The following is a 23,886-nucleotide window of genomic DNA, read 5'->3' on the forward strand; positions in this document are numbered from 1 at the left end:
AACTAGCTAGCTACATCGATCGGCCTAGTACTATTTCGCAATGGAATAGAATCTCTTGGGTAAATGAAACAAAAGCAAAAAATGAAAAGAAAAAAAAAAGCAATAATGCAGCTTAGCTCAGGAGGAGCTAGCAAAAGGCGGGCAGCCGCGGCGGCGCCCAATCCCGATCGATCCTGTAACGGCATTCGAATCGAGGGTCCGGTACGTCGACCGATATCGCGCGCGCCGCCTCGATCATATCCCCATCACGGCGCCGATCTCGACGCGCCTCCCTGCGCCGCCGGCCACCTGGCGAAACCCCACGCCGTTGCAGCAGCCGCCGACCACGACCCCGTTCTCCGGCTCGGCGGGTTCGGGCGATGCCGGCGCCGGCGCGGCGGACGCGTCGTGCTCCTCGACGCCGTAGCTGCAGCGGTCTTCTTCTTCTTCTTGTTCGGCGAAGCGGAGGAGCAGGCGGCCGTCGGCGCGGGAGGCGCGGAACACCCCGCGCGGCCGCTCGGCCGGCCGCACCACCTCGGTGAGGATGAGGCGCCCGCCGCGGCGCTCCGCGCGCATGAATGCATCGGCCGCCCTCGGCATCGCCGGCGGGAGGCGCCTCTCCGTCGTCCGCTGCCTCTTCCCGGGGCATGTCTGGGGCACCACCGCGTCGCCCGCAACGTCCTCGTCGGTTCCGGCGCAGACGACGGCCGGGAGGTGGTCGATCTCGTCCCCGCCGACGTCGCCGCTCTCGGAGCCGAGGCTCTCCGTGCAGGCCCCCAGGGCGCGGTACCCGGACACCATGGCGGCCGACGCCGACGACGTCCGCCGCAGCATTGGATAATCTCCTTCCTTACTTGACAGACTCCGTATCTTTTTCCTTCCTGATTGTGGATGGAGTGATGAATGAGCGGAAGGTTGAGGCTGCGGAAGGTCTTATATACCCGAGTCCCGAGGGCAACCGGGATTCTGTTGCTTCTGTTTACACGTCTAACTCAGGTGCTCTCCGGCTGACACGCGGGCCTACAGGTACTGGAGACCACCTGTCAGTTGCGTGCAGTGTGGGCCAAAACGCCGTCCATCGAGCTGGTTGTTAGTTGTTAGTACTGTACAGCTGTGATATCAGCCACTGCAGGCGGGCCCCGCCAGCCCGTGGCCTCCACGCTCGGACCTAATCTTAGCCATCCTCACACACCGACCGGTGGGTCCCGGACCCACCCGTCGGTGGGAGCCAAGCGCTACCTACTCGTACATATGATCGTGAGGGGTTCCAAGTTGGCTGGAAGAAACGAAAGATGCCACGCACGTCCTCATCTCATCTCATCCATAGCTCAACTGACGTGCGGGGCCGGGAACACGTGGGGCCCCGTCCAGCCGTTATGTTGTGCCCCAGCTCTCGTGGCTGGCGGAGCGCGGCGGCGGCTGAGCTGGATTGCAACCATGAGCAGCACGAGTTTCAAACCAGCCGCTTCGCATGGACGGTGCTGATCAAAGGTAGGCGTGTGGGCGCCAGAAGCTGCTGGCTTCTTGCGTACTCTACGACTACAACGGTACAAGTGGCAAATACGAGTATAGCATCTCTAGCCTCAGTATCATACTTAGCTCATGATGACCTCATCAAGCTGCCAATCACAAAAATATCCCACACCAAGGAGATTTTGCATCTCCCATGACACCTAATTAATGTTCTTTTCTGCACTGGCAGCCGAGATTTTTCCTCGCTCTGTTACTACATTTGAGACTTGAGAGGGCTACCTATCAGACAAACGCAGTCGATTTTGAACCTAGTTATATCGGTCAAACGTGAGGCCAAAGAGCTAGCAACGTAGCGGCAACAGAACCGACAAAGACCTAGGTACAATGGTTTGGGCAGCGATGAGCCGTCGATAGCATGGCGACAATGGTAGTGCTAACGCATATCAAAAGGTGACCCCACCAAAGTTAAGGGGTTAAGATAGCAGGGGGATGGGGGTTATGGAGTAGTAGGAGGCAATTTAGATGGAAGGTTCGAGCCACGTATGTATTTGACATGCATGACGTAGAGTTAGTGCAGGCGCACTGATGCATACATAGTCAAGGTTGGATTAAAGGGAGCAAATGAAAAAATAAAGATGACTGGAGAAGAAGAAAAAATATGTACACTAGATTAGCTACTTACAGCAGGAAATAAAATGTGTAGGTGCCAAATTATAAGGGCAACCACAGTGTGTGGCCATAGCTAAATTATCCACGTAATTATCAATGGCAGCGGTGCCAACTTTACTTACATGTAGGCGCCCAACTATGACATAGATAAACTAAGATCTTTCCTATGAGATGAGGTGGGCCTCCAAGGAAAATCAACCAGGTCAAAGCTTGTGACATGATGAAGAATGGATTTTTTTGTTCCATGGAAAATTTTGGCATAGAAGCAACTACATGCTTACTCCTTTTTTTTGTTTTGGCAATATAATTTAGCATCCCACGATGGAGCGAACAAATGTCAAAATCCAGATATACAATTTGGCACCTCAATTTGGCATACATTGTGGCTGTTGTAAGAATCAATTCTGAATCACTAGATTCATCATGCGAACACAAACCACACAAAAAAAAAATTGTACCAGAAAAGTTTACCTGTAAACATCATATATATATACATAAGTAAATTTGTTGGATCATTATTTTACATTAATAATTTCATTTGGTTCACCTTCGAGCAAACGCTCTCCTCATGCCACTTTGAATTAACACTCTGGCCATCATGCATGTATATAGGTTTTTTTGGCAAATTGATCATGCATGTATATACTAATATGCAGTGCCAGAGATACTGGATATCCCCACTAACACCAATGAATTGCTCCTAAAATTTCATGAACAGTAACTAACTTATGTTTTACTGTATAATATTTTGTGATAAAAGTAGGCATAAAGAGTTTATTTGATACTAAGAAGAAATGGTGACGCATGCATTCGCTATTTACAGCTGAAACCCCTCCATCTAACAGCTAGAATAATACTTCCTCCATCTAAAAATAGTTGCATCAACTTTCTCTAGATACGAATATATTTTTAACTAAAATGCATCTATATATATCTAGATACATCCGTAACTAGATAAAAGTAAGACACGTATTTTTTTTATACAGAGGGAGTACTCCTTTTCACATTGTATCCTTTACCAGAGTACTGAATGGTGTAACCAGCAGATAGTAGGTCATCTTGACACAATGTAGGCCGGTTACCTTTTCGCATGCATTGGTCGCAAGTTGCCAAGAGATATAGATAGACAGCTTTGGGCGCACACGCCGGCCCGTGTTACACTTGCACACAACATGATCAATCCCTTCTTCTCTTATCTTCTGCTGCGGTGTGACCACGTCCCGATGTGTACGTACTGCCATGCCAGATGCCCTCAGTGGAGAGGGCGATATCGTTGATATCTGTACACATATATATCTCACATCTCAGTACGGTTTGTGCGCATTGAGATTAATTTTTGAGAGAAAAAAAAGTAACATTGTAACTATACAAGTACTGATGAAATCCGTCTATAAAGTTGCTGGTTTATGTGCCGCACAAAACGCCGTGACTGCATAATTTAATTTCTGAAATACTCTAGAAAAAATATATAAATGTTATTTCTTTCCTGTCCATTGAAAATGTTCAGATTGTTGGCATTGCTTCAGTAAGCTGAGTATTTATTTTTTTTAAATTCAATATATATTAGATCAGCAAGCCGTCTCATTAAAAACCTTCTAGTCCTCCCTTGGGTACCCTGGAAGGAAAAGAGTGCGTCAGAAACTTGCTACCTTACACAAACCGTTACATAGCAGGATTACAATCAACACTAAGGCTGTGAGCAAGGAAATCCGGTGGCTCGACATTCCAGGTAAAAGACCCCTCCTGTACTAACACAAACTTTGCGCAACAGTGAGCCACCTGGTTTACCTCTCGCCGGACAGAAACACCATTACAAGAGATGAAAGATAAACTAATATCCCTAATCTCTTCCAGGATTGGACGAATCACTGACCTATCCACCTGACCTTTTTGCCAAGACTTCACCAACTCGGCACAATCAACCTCAAAAAATACTTGAGTAAAACCTCTCTCTGTAGCGTACTTAAAAGCATCTCTGAGAACCAAAGCTTCAATAGTTATTGGGTCTAAAATTCCCGTATAGGTCTTGCACATTGCACCACAGAAATCAGTAGCATCTCGTGCCACTACTCCTGATGCCACTAGATTTAAATTCACCTGAATACCTCCATCTGAATTGATTTTGGTAAAACCATCTGGGGGCCCATGCCAGGTACACGCCAGCCTTGGAGATTTTGCACTTCGTTGCTCCTTTGGAAGCTCCAAAGTCTGCATAGCTTCATGAATAAACTCCATGGATTTTGACGGATTGAAAACTGTCTCACCATGAGCCACTTTGTTCCTTGATGTCCATATAGTGTACATCACCGAAATTATTCTTGCAATATCCTTCTCTGGGAAAAGAGATCCACATAAAATGTCCCTTGCCCACGTAGTAGGATGCAACCTTGGTAGTTTCACCAATAATATCTCTTTCGCAGCTGCCCAAAACATTTGTGCATGACTGCATTCGATCAGAGCATGAAACATACTTTCAGATTTTGCTTTGCATATACCACAAGTGCTATCAACCATGACATGCCGCCGTGTAAGGGTCCCATAATCGGGCAAAATTCCACGAAGAACCCTCCATCAAAACACACGCACTTTTGGAATAACACAAAGCTTCCATAATCTCTTCCAAACATCAGTCGTCGAAGATGAAGGAGGAGCCTCACTTTTGGCCATATCATCAGCCTGACCTTTTGCCACAATCGCTCTATAAGCCGATCTGACAGACTAAATACCAGATTTCTCATGAGCCCATGCAAGATAATCCTCACCTCCGTTATTTCTCAGAGGTATTCCGATAATTGCATCTGCATCAGGCGCAAAGAACAGCTCTCGGATCCTGGTTACATTCCACTGGTAATCCGCAGTAATGAGCTCATTCACCATAATCACATCATCATCATTCTGTAGCCGACCCATTGGCTTCATAGAAACTGACCCCGGGATCCAACTATCTTGCCAGATGGATATAGTTTCACCCGAGCCCACTCTTTTCATCAAACCTATCTTCAAAGCTTCCATGCCTACCAAGATGGCTCGCCAAGTTCTGGAAGCAGCTCTTGGCGCAGTAGCCTCCATGAAATTACAGTTATGGTAGTACCTTGTTTGGAGAACTTGAGCACACAAAGAATTTGGATTCGTGATCAATCTACATGCTTGCTTCCCCAACAAAGCGACATTAAACGCTTGCATATCCCTGAAACCCATGCCGCCTTGGTTTTTCGGAATAGCCAATTTGTCCCAAGCGATCCAATGCATAGATCGTTTATCCAGATTTCCACTCCACCAAAAACCTCCCATCATAGAATCATTTACATGTTCCTTTCGAAAGTTGAAAACAGCTCATACTAAAAGTAGCCTTGGCCTGAATAACTGATTTTAACAAAGCCTCTTTTCCTGGATATGACAGATTCTTCTCTGCCCAACCATTGATACTACTACGAGCACTTTCAAGAATATATTCAAACGCTTCACTAGTTAGCTTACCAACCGCAGTAGGCAAACCCAGGTACTTTTCACTAAACGCCTCGGTCTGAATACTCAACACTTGCTTCACCTCCATTCTATGAGCTTCAGAAGTACAAGGACTGAAAAATATGGCAGTTTTCTCCCTGTTGACTCTCTGGCCCGAAGCTTCATTATAGATACGAAGAATCTCATCCAACCGTGTAGCGCTAGCACTGTTAGCATTGATAAAAATCAAGCTATCATCGGCAAATAACAAATGTTAAATCCATGGTGATCTGTTGCAAACTCGCACTCCTCTGTCGACAATACCCATGCCAAAATTATGAAGCAAAGCTGTTAGGCCTTCGGAGCATAGTAAGAACAAATAAGGCGAGATCGGGTCTCCCTGTGTAATTCCACGTGAAGGGTAAAAAGCCTCAAGAAGGCCACCATTAACCTTGACAGCAAACCTGACAGTAGACACACATCTCATAATAAGCTGAACCAAAGAGGATGGAAAACCCAGCTTCAACATCATAGCTTCGAGAAAAGGCCATTCAACTCGGTCATAAGCCTTCATCATATCAAGTTTGACTGCACAATGACCCTTCTTGCCTTTCTTTTTTCTTTTCATTGTATGAATGCACTCAAAGGCCACCAAAATATTATCTGTTATCAAACGACCAGGAACAAAAGCAGATTGCTCCTGACTAATAGTATACTCCAAAACTTGTCTTATTCTATTTGCCACCATCTTAGTAGCAATCTTGTATAAGACAGTACATAAAGAAATAGGTCTATACTGTTTAATTGACTGTGGATTGCGTACCTTTGGAATCAAAGTTATGGATGTGTCGTTTGTTGACTCAGGTACCTCTCCCACTCCATTGAGGAAACCCAGAACTGCTGCAGTAAGAGTATCACCAATCAGGTCCCAGTGCCTTTGATAGAAACCTGCTGTAAACCCATCAACCCCTGGAGCTTTAGATGGATGCATCTGAAACATTGCCTTCTTAACCTCCTCTGGGGTGAAAACTTCACTCAGTTTATCTCGATCAGCCTGTAAAATCTTCTCCTGGACATGGTCTAAAAGTTCACCCATCACAGGAATACCATCTGAGGTATATAATTTCGTATAGAAAGTTTGGATTTCCTCTCTCACGGATTCTACATCATCACACCAAGAACCATCAATACGCTGCAAGGTATTGATAGTATTAATTCTTTTTCGTTGAGCTGCATAAGCATGGAAAAAAGTTGTGTTGTGGTCTCCTGACTTTAGCCAGTTAATTCTTGATCTCTGCTTAATCCATATTTCTTCTTGATAAAGTGTGTCATTTATCTTCTCCGTCAATTTCTTTTCTTCAGGCAAAGGCCCTCTCCCCACAGATTGTCTTCGAACTCTTTCGAGCTCTTTCCTCAGATTATCAAGTTTCTTTTTAAAATTGCCAAAAGTTGTTGTACCCCAGGCATCTAGTCCGGTCTACATACATTTCAGAGTATTAGCAAAACCGCCCAGCCCATTTCCTTTGCTTGCTCCCTCCCAGTTGGCGCACAACCCTGTCATAATCTCCATGAGTTTGCCAAACATTTTCATAGCGAAAAGTGGGTCCCCCTGAGGGCCTTATGTTGCCATGCATCCTCAACTCAGTAACCACCATGCAATGATCAGACTGAACAGTACTCACATGCTTTACCTTGACCACTTGAAACTGCTGCAAGAGAGCTACATTGCCCAGCGATCTATCAATCCGAGCTTTAACATTTACTCTTCCTTCCTTCCTATTATCCCAGGTATAAGGCAGTCCTGAAAAACCCAAATCTTGCAGTTCACAATCCTCCACTGCTTCTCTGAAATTTCTCATCTGCCATTCATCTCTAGGGTGCTCACTAAAATGTTCAGTATCATGTAATGTTTCATTGAAATCACCACAACATAGCCACGGACTATTTCGGAGCGCATGAAGACGTCTCATCAACGTCCAGGTGTTATGTCTATTCTCACGCCTCGACTCACCATAAATACATGTGAACCTCCAGGGAGGGATATATCCTTTTTTATCCTGCACCATAACGTCAATATGATGTGCATTAAAACTCTTCAAGTCGACTGTAACAGAAGACGACCAGAAAATACCAATTCCACCACTTAGACCAACACTATCAACAGCAAATCCTCCGACAAACCCAAAGGTGCTAGCTAACTTCTCAACACGCTTTCCTTCGATCTTTGTTTCCATCACAAAGAGCAAAGTGGGATCTAACTGTTTCACTAATCCGCGAAACTCTCGAACTGCCTCGTGGTTCCCAAGCCCCCGGCAGTTCAGTCCTACACAATTCATTGATCCCGGTGCGGCTGCTGTCGTCGTGGGGAATAGACAGATGCCATAGGATGGCTTATGTTGGGGCCGAATGGACGCTAGAGAATTCGGGGGAGGGTTTGCGATTAGATGGGATGAACTTCCAGATGCTTTCCTCAAGAACTTAGCCAAGGCTATAGGTAGAAGAAGAAAGACATAAGGAAGAACTCGCTCTAGATCATCTTCTTTATTGATCTCCACAGGTTACAAGTTTCTGAGTACAAAGGCTCTCTTATGCGTACGTGCCTCTAGAGGGCTACCCCCTATCCTTATATAGGGGAGAGGGTGGCTTACAGGGGAAGAAACCCTAATGGCATCTTTGACTAGACAAACTACTTTACAAAGTTACTTTAATCATAGATGACACCGGGGTCTTCTTTAATCGGGGAGGCTGACGTCCTCCGGCTTCTTTCATCGTCATCCTCTTCTTTATCGTCAGGCCTTCGTTTAAAGCTACTTTGCTTAGCTCATCTTTGTCCTCTAGCTCTGGAGAGAATCTTTGACCAGTCCTGCCGACGTGCTACAGTGTACTTCTTACCGGTAGCCCGGGGTCTTTTCTATCCGGTTCCGGTACACCCCTTCTGGGGATACCGGCTTAGCTTCACTTAGTCAAATCCTTAACTTCGTGCTCCGGTATAAACATTAAACCGGTATCTTGATGGTCTAAACCATCCGGTTTTGGCATGCCTTTGGCATACCGGGGGTCATCCCCCCAACATTAGTCCCCGAAGCTGGTATAGTCCGGTGGATCTTATCCGACGGACCATGCCAGGTTCTTAAGGTACCGGTTTAATCTTTCCAGCGATGAGCTTAGATCTCCGGCATCTTTCCCGGACTTACTTCTTTCCCTCTTTTCAAAGTGCCTCCGGTATCTTATTCCCCAACATCTTTAGACATTAACTCTCTCCTCGGCGAAGTCGAGAATTTCTCGGACACAGTGCCTGTCAGTGACATGCGCACTGTGTCTGACGCGCCAGTGTCAGAGGTCACTTCCCTTCGGCTTCTGCGCCCGCATTTATGGCGCCACACCGGATCCTCGCAGCCGTTTTGGATCCGTGTGGCCTCCCTGTGGCATGTTATTTTCCGCACGTATATCTGCGTGCCACGTGGCGGCCCACGAGGCGGACCGCCGCGGCCCAATGGTTTTCGGCCCACTTCGTCTTCTCTCTATATAAGGGAGGAGCGATTCCACTTCGTCTTCTTCTTCGCATTTGCCCCCATTTCCAGAGCACTTCGAGCCCTTCGCTCCCTTGCTTCCTCGTCGCCGCCGGTCGCCGCTAGAGCACTTCTCCTGTCGACGTTGCGACGCTGCTCTCGCTGCGCCGAAGCTCTTCGTCGCGCGGAGTTCCTGCAGCGTTCCTTCCTCGCTGCTGATTCGGGCTTCCTCCGGCGGACCTCACCCTTCTCCGTCGCCAGCCTTCGTCGACGGCCAGGGGCTCACCATTTCCTCGGTGAACCTCTCCCTAAGCGCCTCCGCAGCCTCAGGTTAGGCCCAATATGCATTTACCTCTTTTCTCTTAGCTTTCCAGATCTTGGGCCGGTAGAGTATGTATTTCCTTTTTATTTTTCTTTTTCTCTTACTCGTAGATCTTCGCGCGAGGGTCTTTTTGGGGAAAACTGTTTCACGGTAGATACAGGCGTCCTCCAGATCCACATGTATAGCGAAGAATCTCTTCTCGCCTCCTCTTCTAGTAGTCAAGGAAGTAGCACTTCCGACGGGCTGACCGAAGATCTCGCTCGGATGGAAACTGAATCCGGCAAAGACCAAGAGGTCGGCACCTCCAGCCGGGCCCCCGGAAAGGATCTTTCCGTATCACACGCGGAGCCTGGAGAGGTTCCGACGTGACACAACATGAGATCGACTGGCTCTACCGGTCTAGGAGGATACCGGAGACGGTTTCCTGCCGGCTTCCTGGCGACGAGATCGAACCGGTGCTCAGACCCGGTGAGGTCGTTGTCTTTCTTGCTCACTTTGAGCGTGGCTTAGGCCTTCCTGCCTCTGACTTCTTCCGCCAATTTCTTGACTTCTATCGACTCTAGCCTCATCACCTTCCCGGCAACGTCGTTTTTTTATCTTTCTTGTTTTGTGGCCTTCATGGAAGGCTACATCAGCATCCGTCCCGCTCGCGAGACCTTTGCCCGCTTCTTCTCTCTCCGGATCAACTCGGTCCAGGGCAAGGATATTCCCAAGCCCAAACCCCCCGTACAATGCGGGTCTTGTATCATCGGCTCCCGCCAAGGGAGCCCCTTCTTTAAGTTCAACGGCCTCGAGTCTTGCCTGTTGTGGCAGACGACGTTCTTCTACGTGAAGAATGAGGGCGCCGCTGACCTCATTAATCTGCCGCCCTTCAATCCGGCGTCGCCCACCAAGGTCAACTGGAACTACAACCCCGGTACGGATCACATAGAGACGAACCGGGTGGTACGCTTCATGTTGAAGCTGATGAAGGAGACCAACATCTGCTCCGATGATATCATCCGCACCTTCATCTGCCGCCGGGTGCTTCCCCTTAAGCGCCGCGCTCACAAGATAAGCGAGATGTACGGCCCTGGCGATCCCACCAAGATCACCGGCCTACCCTTGAGCAAGGCGGATGTGGTCCTGAAGGCTAGTCAAATATGCCAAACGTACATGCCGGATGACTGGGAGTGGGGCTTTGTTCCTCTCAGCTCCCTCAACCCTCCAACCAAGGAAGTAAGAGACCGCACCCCCCGGGTTGCTCTACCGGTAACTTTTACGCTATGGCTAACTGTTTTTCTTTTTGTTTTTAGGCCAAGGACCGCTTCCCTCGCATCGAGTCAGATCGGCGAGGCCCTTGCCGGAAGCGCCCTTTGGACAAGGTTGATCCAGATCCCTTCGTCCCTTGGTACGATCTCAAGATGGGTCGCATCCCCACTCAGCGCCCTGGTAACCCTTCTTCTGCGGCTTCCGGTTCCGACGATGAGCTCACCATGCTTGAGGTAGTTTCCTCTTCCGGTCTCTCATATTTTGTCGCCTATTTCCTTCGGTAGACGCTCCCTCAGCTGTCCCCGAACCACAGGTCCACGAGCACGTGCCTCCCCTGCAGGCCGAGGTCGGGCATGAGTTCCTGGATAAGCTCATGCCCTAGAGCAAAAAAGAACAAGGCGCCTGCTGCTGACGCCGGCTCTAGCCAAGCTCCTCCCGCCAAACGCTCCCGGACGGAAGTCCTTGGGGGAAGGCAAGTAGGCACGAGGCGCTACAAGCATAAGCAGATGCCGGTCTCTTCCGGGTAAGTTCTTTATTTCTCTATTTGCTTCGTTTTCCAAACTTTTCCTTTCTCTTTGCTGTTTTTGATCTTTCCTCTCCTTTTTGTTCAGCCCTGCTCTCCAGCAGTCCAAGAGCGCCAGCGGCCCGAAGCCGGTGACCTCCGAGGGAACCGCAAGGGCTCAAACTCCTCCTCCTCAAACAAGCCCGGTACCATCCGGTACCGGCGACCTCTCTACCTCCCCTCTGGGAGGCACCAAAAGTGCGGGGCGCGCGGCCCCTACACCTCCTAATGACCGCGCGGAGGAGGATCTCACCTCCCCTCCCGAGAACCTGGATACCGGCGCCAGCAACACCGGCGCCGATGACGAAGCTGCCGGACGGGCGGAACCTCTGGTTCCTCTCGCCCCGAGAAAGAAGAAGAAGAAGCACTCCAGCTCTTCCCCCACCAAGGCCGCGCCGGATTCTTCCGTGTCGGCCTCCTCTACACCGCCCCCGGAAGCTCCTATTCTTGAGCCTACCGGGGCCACTCCAACACCGCCACCAAGCCAAGGACCTTCCGCGGCCAAGCCGAAGCCGCCGCCCGAGACCCCCAAGATCACAAAGTTCCTCAAGCCGGGGGCTTCTCGGAGGAAGGCCATGGAGGGCAGCGCCTCAGCCGGCGGCCCGCAGCCTCTAGTGCTGCACGTCAGCCCCGCCGCTGCTGTGGTCCAAGAAAAACCTTCCGGCCTCCTGGGCCGGATCGTTGAGCTGAAGTGCGGGGGCCGGGACCTGGGGCACCTCCTCCCCTACACCCAAAAGTGGAACGATGCGAATATATCCGCATCCACCCGCGGCCTGGGGAAGGACCGGCTTCCGGTGCCAGATCCTGCTGGACCTCGGTGCACAGAAGAACACTTCATGCGACTCAAGCGCGCAGTGAAGGAGTTCGACAACGCGTGGCACGACGCCACCAGCAACGTGGTGGTAAGTTCCATCAATCTTTTTGCAACTTTTTTGTTGATGCCGGTTTCTTTCTTTCCGGATCTTGTCTATCTTCCCAGTCCCCGAGTTTCGTGTTGAGACAATAGCTCTTAGCGCGAAACTTAGGCAAAAACTTGAAAAACCGGCATAGCCAGTCCCCGAGTTTCGGGTTGAGAGCGCAGCTCTTAGCGCGAAACTTAGGTAAAAGCATGGAGAAAACCGGCTTCTTTCTTACAATTATTTTCCTTTGAACAGAGCACGGCGGATGCTCGGAAGCAGCTCTTCGAGGAGCTTCTCTGGGAGCATCGGGACCTTGCCGAGGCCCACAGCCACTGCCAAGGTTTGTTTCCTATTTTCCCTCCGGCATCTTCTTACCGGAACGTTTTCTTTTCTAACACTTATGAACTTTTTGTCCAACAGCTGTCCCGGAGGCTACCATCGAAGCCCTCAAGGTCCAGATCACCGCACTCCAAGGTACCGCTTTTCCTTTTCCGGTTAACTCTTGCTTTTCCGGGCAACTTTTCTAACACTTTTCTTTCCGGTACCCAGGTGAAAAGGAGCAGCTCATCAAGGAGCACCACGAGGCACTGGATGCCCAGAAGACCGCCTACAGGGAGCTCAAGGAACAGGCTATCCAGGCCGCGCTTCAGCATGACCAAGAGCTGAAGGATGCCAAGGCAGCAGCCGAAGCCAGCCGGCGGAGGTTGTGGATGATTCCGCGAACTCCACCTGCGGTGCCGAGGGCAGAGCTGGAGGAGGAGAGGAAGGCGCGGAAAGCGGCAGAGCGCCATATTGAGGTTATGACCACTGATCATAAGGAATATGATCGGCTGGTCATGCAGATTGATGCGCTGGCTCTCAGTAAGCTCTTGCCTTGTCCCTTCTTTCGCTTATAAGCTTTTTCTCTTTGAAAGTGTATTCGTGTTTCTTTTCCTTCTGGTAGATTGTTTTCCGGTATCTTAAGCTTATGCCTTTCCCTTCTTCCTGTAGAGCACTTCCCTGACTCTCAGACGCATGCCGTGAAAAAGGTGATGGAGGATCGGGTGGCGCGAGAGTTCCCCAACATGGACGCGCACTGGGACGGGTACGACTATTTGGTCGCCCTTTCCGCCCGAGTCCAACATATGCGCTCAGTGGACCGGCACCTTGCCGATCTACCGGACGTTGATACGTCCAATTTGCATCACTATTTTATATCATAATTTTCTGTTATTCATTGATATATTTCATATTGGGACACAATACTTATGTTATTTCATCTATTTTGCATGTTTCATGATTATTTGGAGATCGAGCACCGGAGCCGAGATTCTCGCTGGAAAAAGCATTGTCGGGATGCAATATTTCGGAAGATCAACTGTGGAAGGAAGTTTTACCAAAAATCCTATTTTTCCGGATGACGAAGGAAGCCGAAGGGGGAGCCACCTGGACCCAAGGTGGGCCCACACCATAGGGCGGCGCGGCCCATGGCCTGGCCGCGCCGCCATGTGGTGTGGGGCCCCCTCGGCCTCTTTCGCCTCCTTTTCTTCGCGAAACCCTTCGTCCCGAAGACCTAAGCCACAGAGGGATCCTCACGAAGGGTTATAGCCGCCTCTGCGGGGCGGAGAACACCAGAGAGAAAAGAGCTCTCCGGCGGGCAGGAATCCACCGGGGAAATTCCCTCCCGGAGGGGGAAATCGACGCCATCGTCACCGCCATCGAGCTGGACATCATCTCCATCACCATCATCATCATCTCCACCATCATCACCGCCATCTCCACCGCTGGACATCGTCACCGCTGTAGCAATTTGGGTTTGATCTTGATTGTTTGATAGGGGAAACTCTCCCGATACTCGATTTCTACTTGTTATTGATGCTATTGAGTGAAACCATTGAACCAAGGTTTATGTTCAGATTCTTATTCATCATCATATCACCTCCGATCATGTTCCATATGATGTCTCGTGAGTAGTTCGTTTAGTTCTTGAGGACATGGGTGAAGTCTAAATGTTAGTAGTGAATTATGGTTGAGTAATATTCAATGTTATGATATTTAAGTTGTGGTGTTATTCTTCTAGTGGTGTCGTGTGAACGTCGACTACACGACACTTCACCATTAATGGGCCTAGGGGAATGCATCTTGTACTCGTTTGCCAATTGCGGGGTTGCCGGAGTGACGAAACCTAAACCCCCGTTGGTATATCGATGCGAGGAGGGATCGCAGGATCTCGCAGTTTAAGGCTGTGGTTAGATTTATCTTAATTACTTTCTTGTAGTTGCGGATGCTTGCAAGGGGTATAATCACAAGTATGTATTAGTCCTAGGAAGGGCGGTACATTAGCGTAGGTTCACCCACACAACACTTATCAAAACAATGAAGATTAATCAACTGTATGTAGAGAAAGCACTAGACTAAAATCCCGTGTGTCCTCGAGAACGTTTGGTCATTATAAGTAAACAAACCGGCTTGTCCTTTGTGCTAAAAAGGATTGGGCCACTCGCTGCAATTATTTCTCTCGCATTTTACTTACTTGTACTTTATTCATCCGTTACATCAAAACCCCCTGAATACTTGTCTGTGAGCATTTACAGTGAATCCTTCATCAAAACTGCCTGCAATACCTTCTGCTCCTCGTTGGGATCGACATTCTTACTTATCGAAGATACTACGATACACACCCTATACTTGTGGGTCATCAAGACTATTTTCTGGCGCCGTTGCCGGGGAGTGAAGCGCTATTGGTAAGTGGAATTGGTAAGGAAAACCTTTACTGTTTGTGCTGATTTTATTTCTGCCTGCTGCTATAAGTCATTATGGAGAGATCTTCTCTTCAAATTCTATTTGGGAAATCTACTACTACTGCAACGGTAGTGGATGAGGCGCCAGGTGAGGAAGTGTTGAACGTTGGTTGTTGTTTATTCCATAAACCCTAGATACATATTTATAGTCCAAGGGACTTTCTAATTCAGGTGTGCACCTAACCGTGCATGGGTCAAACTCTATCTAACCGACACGTATCCTAATATGTTACAGATACACGGGCCAACTAGCCCAAGCTTTGCATGTAAGGCCGATTCACGTACTTCTTCTATATATATATATATTCTTCAAATCCATCTTGATCGCGGCCCTCCTTTGACTCGGTCAAATTCTGGTGATAACACATGCCCCCCTGGTTTTGGAAATGACATTTCCAAAATCATTAAGCTTTCTTTCGTCGGGTCATGTCGTGGCGAGCAAGACTGCCACGGAATCTTCCATCATTTCGCCTCGCCTCCCGGGCTTCTCCGCAAAAATCTTTGACAGCCTCAGCATCACTCCCTCGAAAACTGCAACAGCATTAAACTTCCACTGGGCTTCTTCTTTATTTAACCGTTCCGACCGATTAGCCCTCTTCATCCTCTTCCTCTGTTCTAGCCATCGGCACCAAAAAACCCTCTTCCCTGTAGCAATGTCTTCCTCTTCCTCTTCCCCCTCAGGCCTCCCCCTCCAACCGTCGCCGAAGAACAAGAATGAGGACGCCCTCCACTCCGGGGCGAACCCCATCTCCTCCGACAAGGAGGAGAAAGAAGGAGAAGTAGAGAAAACCAGGGCCTCCCCTTCCACCAAGCTCCCTCTGAAGAAGCGCTCCCGCATGTGGGCGGACAGCGAGGACGAAGATGATGACAAGGAAGGAGAGGAGGAGGGGGAGGAAGATGATTCCTCCTCTTCTGCTGGGTACCCGCCGACGAAACGCTTCCGCTTTTGGGCGGACAGCGAGGATGATGATGATGACGAGGAGGACGAAGCTCCGTCCAAAGGCTGGGGCAGCAGCGACGAGGAGCTTCCTGGGAGCAGCGCCGACGACCTCGACGACGGCGATGATGAGGACAGCGACGACTAGTAGAGCAGGACTAGTAGTAGCAATGCACTAGGCACCAGATCCCTCTTTTGAGAGCCATCGGCTCTTCTTGTAAAGCTGCTCCTTTGAACTAATGATAATTGTTCTCCCGATTTATCTTTCAATTAGTTCAATTTCAATCCTTCAGCTTATCACACCAAGGCCGATAGCAACGTATCAGACCCTTCCTTTTCCAAATCCCCTTCACTTTCAGGGGCTCTCTGAGACCATTGCTAACTCAAGCTGAGATGTAAAACCAACCGATTTCAACAAAATCGGCTCCCTGTAGCAAAGGGTCCTACGGGGCAAGCTGCCCCCCGAGCCTTAGTCGAGGCGGGAAAGGTAGTGAGTCAGCCCAATATGCTGCCATTGGCCTCAAATCATAACGCAGAGCCAGCCGATTTCAACAAAATCGGCTTCCCAGAGCAGAGAAATTTCAGGGTGAGCTGCCCCCGAGCTTCTTCAATCCACTTCTTTGCCTTTGCAGGTCAGATTGGCTCCTTTCCTTTGGTGGATCTGATGCAACCCCCCTTCAACCTGATCTGCACATCCATGCTGCTCTTGGCATTGTTCTTGAAGAGAGGATCCGAGCCATTAAACCACTCCATTAAGGAGTTCTTCCATTAGTGTTTCTCTTCATAGCCCAGTTCCTGCTCCATCGATCCTCTGATCATAACAGTTATATCCTTAAGTCGATGGCCACGCATCGGCTGTGCTTAATTTTTTTTTGAATTTTTACGGCCGATTTATGTATCGGCCCCCATACCTCAATATCCATCAACAAAGAATATCTTGGGCTGCTGTGTACTTGCAGGATGCTTCTACTGAATATCCTTGTGTTTTATCCACCTAGGTTCCCCCCCGAGCCGATTCTGTCAAAAGACTTGATGGTATCGGCTCTTTAGGTAATCCATGCTGGATCAAATGTTGAACCCAGGCAGAATGGATGGTGAGGATAATTTTGGCCGATTGCTGAAATCGGCCTCCACGTTGCTTGCTCGATGAAGGTTTTGTAATGTTCCTCCATAAATTTTTGGGGTCGATCACAAGGATCAGCCTCGCCATACTTTCTCATTGGTTTGCTCTTGCTACTCGTTCAGGCCGGTAGATAAAACCAGCCCAATCTCTGACTTTATCATGTTGGTGCGCTTGCTGTCGTCCACCTTGAGTGCATCGTGTAATCGTGGAGCACTAAGCTTCGTCGGAAGGACGAGTACCATGTTCGTGCCAGCCGATGTTTCATCATCGGCTTTCCTCTGCTTGGGGCGCCACTCCATTTTACGTGGACGACCCTCTTCATCCAGGGTTCGCTGAACTTTCGCAGCCAGATCAGGCCTTGCCTTCCTCAATGTATGCAAGTATAACCTTTCGGCTTCCTCCAGGCCGCGCAATCGGCCGAACCCTGCGCTTTTGGGAACGGCTGAGTCCATCAGGGCACCACCTTGGCCGGTGGTACCTGTCTTCTTCTCCCTCGTCTTCTGAATCCTCGAGATCTTCCAACCGAGGAGACTCAGCGCGTTTGCTTTGTGGCGGGAGAGGCCCTAGGCGCTTGAACACGGACACGTTGGCTGTCTCCTTCTTCTTCTGGTTGCATTCTGGGCAATTGCCGATTGTTGGCAATCGGCTCATTCCTGAATCCAAGTAGTGTCTGAAGAAGGGGCAGTCCCAGTGCCTATCCTCGTCGACTCGCTCCCCCGACTTTTCCTTGGCACGGCGCTCGTGCTCCTCCTCCTTGCGATCATGCCGACGACGTCTCCTGTCGTCCCTAGCCAGATGATCTTCTTCATCATCGTCGTTGTATCGCCGGCGTTGGTCATACTGACTCACATACTTGTTGAGGAGGTGATCAGAGAGAGGTCGTTGATACCTTATGTTTTTCACTTCTCCCTCCGTGACGTAGCGCTTGCCGTCTTGGCGGAGCCGATCGCGTGGAGCGGCTTCTTCGTATCTTTGCTATGAGAGCAACTGCCCTCATCTCCGTCCTTACCGCAGTGGTGTCCAGGTCCTACCATGTTGATATTGCACGAGAAATCCGGCTGGCACCCTCCATGGTAAGTATACTCCACCATGTTCACGGCGGGGAAGGGGTGTGTGTCGACCTTCATGGCGTACTCGGTTGAAAATCAACCGTCCATTTTCTATCGCCATTTGGATCTGCTGCCGCCACACCCTGCCGTCGTTGGTGGTGTGGGTGAACGTGTTATGCCACTTGCAGTATGGCTTTCCGTTCAGCTCTTGCACCGTGGGGATCTTGTGGCCTTCGGGTACCTTTATATGCTTCTCCGTGAGTAAGAGATCAAAAATCTGTTCAGTTTTGGTCACGTCGAAGTCGAACCCTTTTGGAGGGCCTTGTGGCTTCACCCATTTGCAGGACACGGGGCCTGCCGCTCGAGTCCATTCAGCCACTCGCTACCTCTCGATCTCCCGCAAGCACCTTCATCCTCGTCCGCCTCAACCAGGGTCACCGCACGCTTGAATTTGTCCCGGTAAACATCCGGGTGGCGCCGCTCATATGCCGACAGCCTTCCGCACCATGTGCGCCAATGAAGGGTAGTCCGCTTGGGAGGCCACGTCCTTAATCGATGATGAGAGACCCACCACCGCCAACTCGATCGCTTCTTTTTCACTTACATGAGCCGAAAAGCATCGGTTCCTAATGGTCCTGAAGCGCCGGACGTATTCTCGACACTGTCTCCCGCGCTCTCGTCGTACTTGTGCTAGATCGGCAATGCCAACCTCGGAAGCCTCCGAGTGATACCGCTCATGGAACCGCTCTTCCAACCGCTTCCAAGTCCGGATGGAGTTCGGTGGCGGTGATGTGTACCACCCGAAAGCCGATCCTGTGAGGGACCGTGCGAAGAACCTCACACGCAACTCGCTCCGATGCCGAGATCGTGCCCAGCTGTGCCAAATATCGGCTCACATGCTCGATGGAGCTGGAACCATCCGATCCATTAAACTTTGTGAAGTCCGGGAGCCGATATTTGGGGGTAGCGGGATCAATTCGTAATCATTGGGGTACGGCTTGGTGTAGCCGAACGTCTTCCTTTTCGGCATCATGCCGAACCGATCTTTCGAATTGTACAAATCTGATCCGCGGTGATGGCCGACGGTGTCGAACCCCGAAGATTCGCCGGGTGGCATACTTAACCAGCCATGCTTGCTTTTCCAGCTTCCGAGCCAACCGCAGGAGCTGGGCTCGGAGGTTTGTCGGAGTGGCGTACTTAGCCAGCCCATGTTTGCTTCTCAAGATCTGCTCCCGACGTTCCTCCCGCCGTTCCGGAGGCCCTCGCTGTTGCAACCTGGTTCGAGAGTGCCCGTGTATTGCAGTCCAGTACGTATGCGCACGCGTATCCGTGCGGGATCTCCTTGGGTGCCTCGGTAGGAATTGGTAGTCACTAGGATCACCACCAATCTTGTAGACGACGTATGCCGATGAGTTCGGCACTTCAGGTGCTGCCCACGCGAACGGCAGCGGAGGATGGGACAGGAGTGGCATCTCTCCCGTGAAAGTCCCCAGAGCTGGTCCCGACGGAGAATACCGGTGGCTCATGATTTCCTGGACCACGCGCAGAGCGACACGCTCCAAAGTGTTCACCAGGCTCTCAGAGTGGCGGTGCAGCGAATGAGCCACCATGTAGTTGATCTCCCGACGCAGCGACCCGGTGCGTTCTTCCGACGGGCGGACAGGTCCACTCCATCGAGTGCGCCTTCAGTGTGAACCCCTTCCACCCGACGCCATGGGAGCGGGTTCCGTGGAAAGAGCCGATGAGTTCGGCTTCGAGGGTTGCCTTGATCTCGTCATGTTTCTTCTTGAGTTCATCAGGCAGATCCTCGTACTTGACCGGAGTGCTTTCCGCCATCTCGGATGTAGATGGCGATGTGGTGGATGTCGAAGGTTGTCCCACCGGGCGTGCCAGAATGTGTTGAACGTTGGTTGTTGTTTATTCCATAAACCCTAGATACATATTTATAGTCCAAGGGACTTTCTAATTCAGGTGTGCACCTAACCGTGCACGGGTCAAACTCTATCTAACCGACACGTATCCTAATATGTTACAGATACACGGGCCAACTAGCCCAAGCTTTGCATGTAAGGCCGATTCACGCACTTCTTCTATATATAAATATATATATATTCTTCAAATCCATCTTGATCGCGGCCCTCCTTTGACTCGGTCAAATTCTGGTGATAACAGGAAGTAATACCATATAAAATACCTACGGAAATTATTGAACATGTTATGGATAACCGCTATGAAGGGGATGGAACTGTCCATCCTGGTGATCATTTACTGTTTTTGCATGAATTATGCGGGTTATTCAAATGTGCAGGTATTGCTATGAATGAAGTTAGGAAGAAACTATTCTCTATATCGCTGTCCGGTAAAGCGGCGCATTGGTATAAATTGCTGAAGAATGGTGATTCTCTTGATTGGGAGGACATTGTGCCTTTATTTTATTCCAAATTTTATCCTCCAAGTGAAATTCACAAAGATCGGAACCGCATATATAATTTCTGGCCTCATGATGGAGAGAGTATTGCCCAAGCTTGGGGGAGATTGAAGTCTTTAATGCTCAAATGCCCCATTCATGAGCTTCCCGGTAATGTTATTATTGATAATTTCTATGCAAGACTTTCTTTTCAAGACAAGACCTTGCTGGATACTTCTTGTTCTGGATCCTTTACACGCAATAAGGAAGAGTTTAAAAGGGACCTTCTTGATCGGATCCAAGAAAATACCGAAGGTTGGGAGAATGACAAGGATAGAGAATCGTGTATAATTTATGATTATAAATGCATTGAAGCTTTTATGGATACTGATACATTTCGTAATATGAGTGCTACATATGGTCTTGATTCTCAAGTTGCCGTAAACCTTTATACAGCTTTTGCCTCTCATTATGAATTGCCTAAGAAGAATTTTGATAAGTATCATGAACCGTATAAAGATAAAATTGATCCATCTATTAATAAGTGTGTTGTAGTTGAAACCGCCGATCGTGTTATTCCCGAAGCTTATATTGAAAAAACTCCTTTCCCCGCTAAAATGAAAGAGTATTCTGTTATAAATAGTGCGGTTCATAAAAGTGAAAAGAAACCTATAGAACCCGAAGAACAAATAAAAGATGAACTCCGTCATTGCAATAGTTAAAGATCTTGTGACTCGAAAATGTGGAGGATGGTCATATTATTTTCTCGTGAAGATGCTTCTAATATTGTTTCACATCTTAATAAACCCAAACAAGCTAGTGTTCCTATGCTATCTCGTTAGAATTGGTGATCATTGCTATTATGGTTTATGTGATATTGGTGCAAGTGTTAGTGCTATACCTTATGAGCTTTACACGGAGATTATGCACTGAAATTGATTCTTGTGAACTTGAAGATATTGATGTGGTTATTCAGCTGGCTAATAGAGAAACTATTTCTCCAATTGGTATTGTTCGAGATGTGGAAGTTCTATGTGGTAAGATTAAATATCCTCGCTGACTTTTTGGTACTTGGTTCTGCTGCTAGTGATTATTGTCCTATCATTTTTGGTAGACCTTTTCTAAATACTTGTGGAGCTATTATAGATTGCAAGAAAGAGAAAATTTTGACTAAATTTGCTGGTGAATCTTGTGAGTTTAACTTCTCTAAATTTACCAAAACTCCTTATAAAGCTTATTTGCCCAGTAATGATTTTAAAATGGAGCAGTGTGCATCTATTGTTCTTGTTCCTAATAATCCTTTGCAAAGAACATTTGGAGAATAGCGAGAGTGAAGTTTTTAGGAAAGAAAGAGATGAGCTTGAGGAGATTTTTCTTCGCCAACCTATTCTCAAGCATGATTTACCTAGTGGAAGATTTGGGTACAACACCGCCACCAAAGGAAGATCCCGTTTTTGATTTAAAGCCTTTGCCCGATAATCTTAAATATGCTCATATTGATGATAAGAAGATATATCCCGTTATTATTAGTTCTAAGCTTACAGTAGTTCGAAGAAGAAAGATTATTGCAAATATTGAAGAAACACCGAGGTGCTATTGGCTATACTCTTGATGACTTGAAGGGGATTTCTCCCTCTATTTGCCAACACGCCATTAATATGGAAGATGATGCGAAGCCTCGTTGTTGAACCTCGCATCGTCTAATTCCTAAGATGAAGGATGTGGTAAGAAATGAGGTATTACGACTTCTTGAAGCTGGTATTATATATCCTATTGCTGATAGTAGATGGGTTAGTCCTGTGCATTGCGTTCCTAAGAAAGGAGGAATGACCGTTGTGCCTAATGATAATGATGAGCTCATACCTCAAAGAGTAGTTGTAGGTTATAGAATGTGCATTGATTTTCGAAAAGTTAATAAGGTTACTAAGAAAGATCATTACCCTTTACCATTTATTGATCAAATGCTAGAAAGATTGTCTAAAAATACTCATTTTTGCTTTCTTGATGGTTATTCTGGGTTTTCACAAATTGTCGTTAAAGCTAAAGATCAAGAGAAAACCACTTTCACTTGTCCCTATGGAACTTATGCTTATAGGCGTATGCCTTTTGGTTTATGTAATGCTCCCGCTACTTTTCAAAGATGCATGTCTCGCTATTTTTCATGGCTTTTGCGAGAGTATTGTAGAGGTATTCATGGATGATTTTTCCGTCTATGGTAATTCTTTCGATAATTGCTTGCGAAACCTTGATAAAGTTTTGCGTAGATGTGAAGAAACTAACCTTGTTCTTAATTGGGAGAAATGCCACTTTATGGTTAATGAAGGAATTGTATTGGGACATAAAATTTCGAGAGAGGTATTGAAGTTGATAGAGCTAAAGTTGAAGCCATTGAGAAGATGCCCTATCCAAGGGATGTTAAAGGTATTCGTAGTGTTCTTGGTCATGCTCGGGTTTTATAGGAGATTTATTAAAGATTTCTCCAAGATTTCAAAGCCTCTTACTAATCTTCTTCAAAAAGATGTACCTTTTGTTTTTGATGATGATTGTAAGGAAGCTTTTGAAACTCTAAAGAAAGCCTTAACAACAGCTCCTATAGTTGAACCTCCTGATTGGAATTTACCATTTGAAATTATGTGTGATGCTAGTGATTTTGCCGTAGGCGCTGTTCTTGGACAGCGAGTAGATAAAAAATTAAATGTTATTCATTATGCTAGTAAAACTCTTTGATGCTGCTCAAAGAAATTATGCTACTACCGAAAAAGAATTGTTAGCTGTAGTCTTTGCTTGTGATAAATTTAGATCTTATATTGTTGATTCAAAAGTTACAATTCATACCGATCATGCCGCAATTAGATACCTTATGACAAAGAAAGATGCTAAGCCGAGGCTTATTAGATGGGTACTTCTTTTGCAAGAATTTGATTTACATATTGTAGATAGGAAAGGTGCCGATAATCCCGTTGCCGATAATTTGTCTAGATTGGAAAATATTGCTTATGATCCTGTTCCCGTTAATGATAGTTTTCCAAATGAACAATTGGCTGTAATAAAGGTGAGCTCGCGAGACAGTCCTTGGTATGCCGATTATGCTAACTTTATTGTTTCCAAGTACTTGCCTCCAACCTTTTCAACTCAGCAGAGGAGGAAATTCTTTTATGACTTGAGGCATTATTTCTGGGATGACCCACACTTATATAAAGAAGGAGTGGATGGTATTCTGCGAAGGTGTGTTCCCGAATATGAACAACAAGAGATATTGAGTAAATGTCATGGTAGTGCTTATGGAGGACATCACGCCGAGATAGAACCGCGCAAAAGGTTCTACAATCAGGTTTTTATTGGCCAACTCTCTTCAAAGATGCAAGGAAGTTTATTTTATCTTGTGATGAATGTCAAAGGGTTGGTAATATCTCCAGACGCAATGAAATGCCTATGAATTATACTCTTGTTATTGAACCGTTTGATTGTTGGGGATTTGACTT

The sequence above is a fragment of the Lolium rigidum genome, chromosome 3, assembly GCF_022539505.1.
Source record: "Lolium rigidum isolate FL_2022 chromosome 3, APGP_CSIRO_Lrig_0.1, whole genome shotgun sequence".
Classification (NCBI taxonomy): domain Eukaryota; kingdom Viridiplantae; phylum Streptophyta; class Magnoliopsida; order Poales; family Poaceae; genus Lolium; species Lolium rigidum.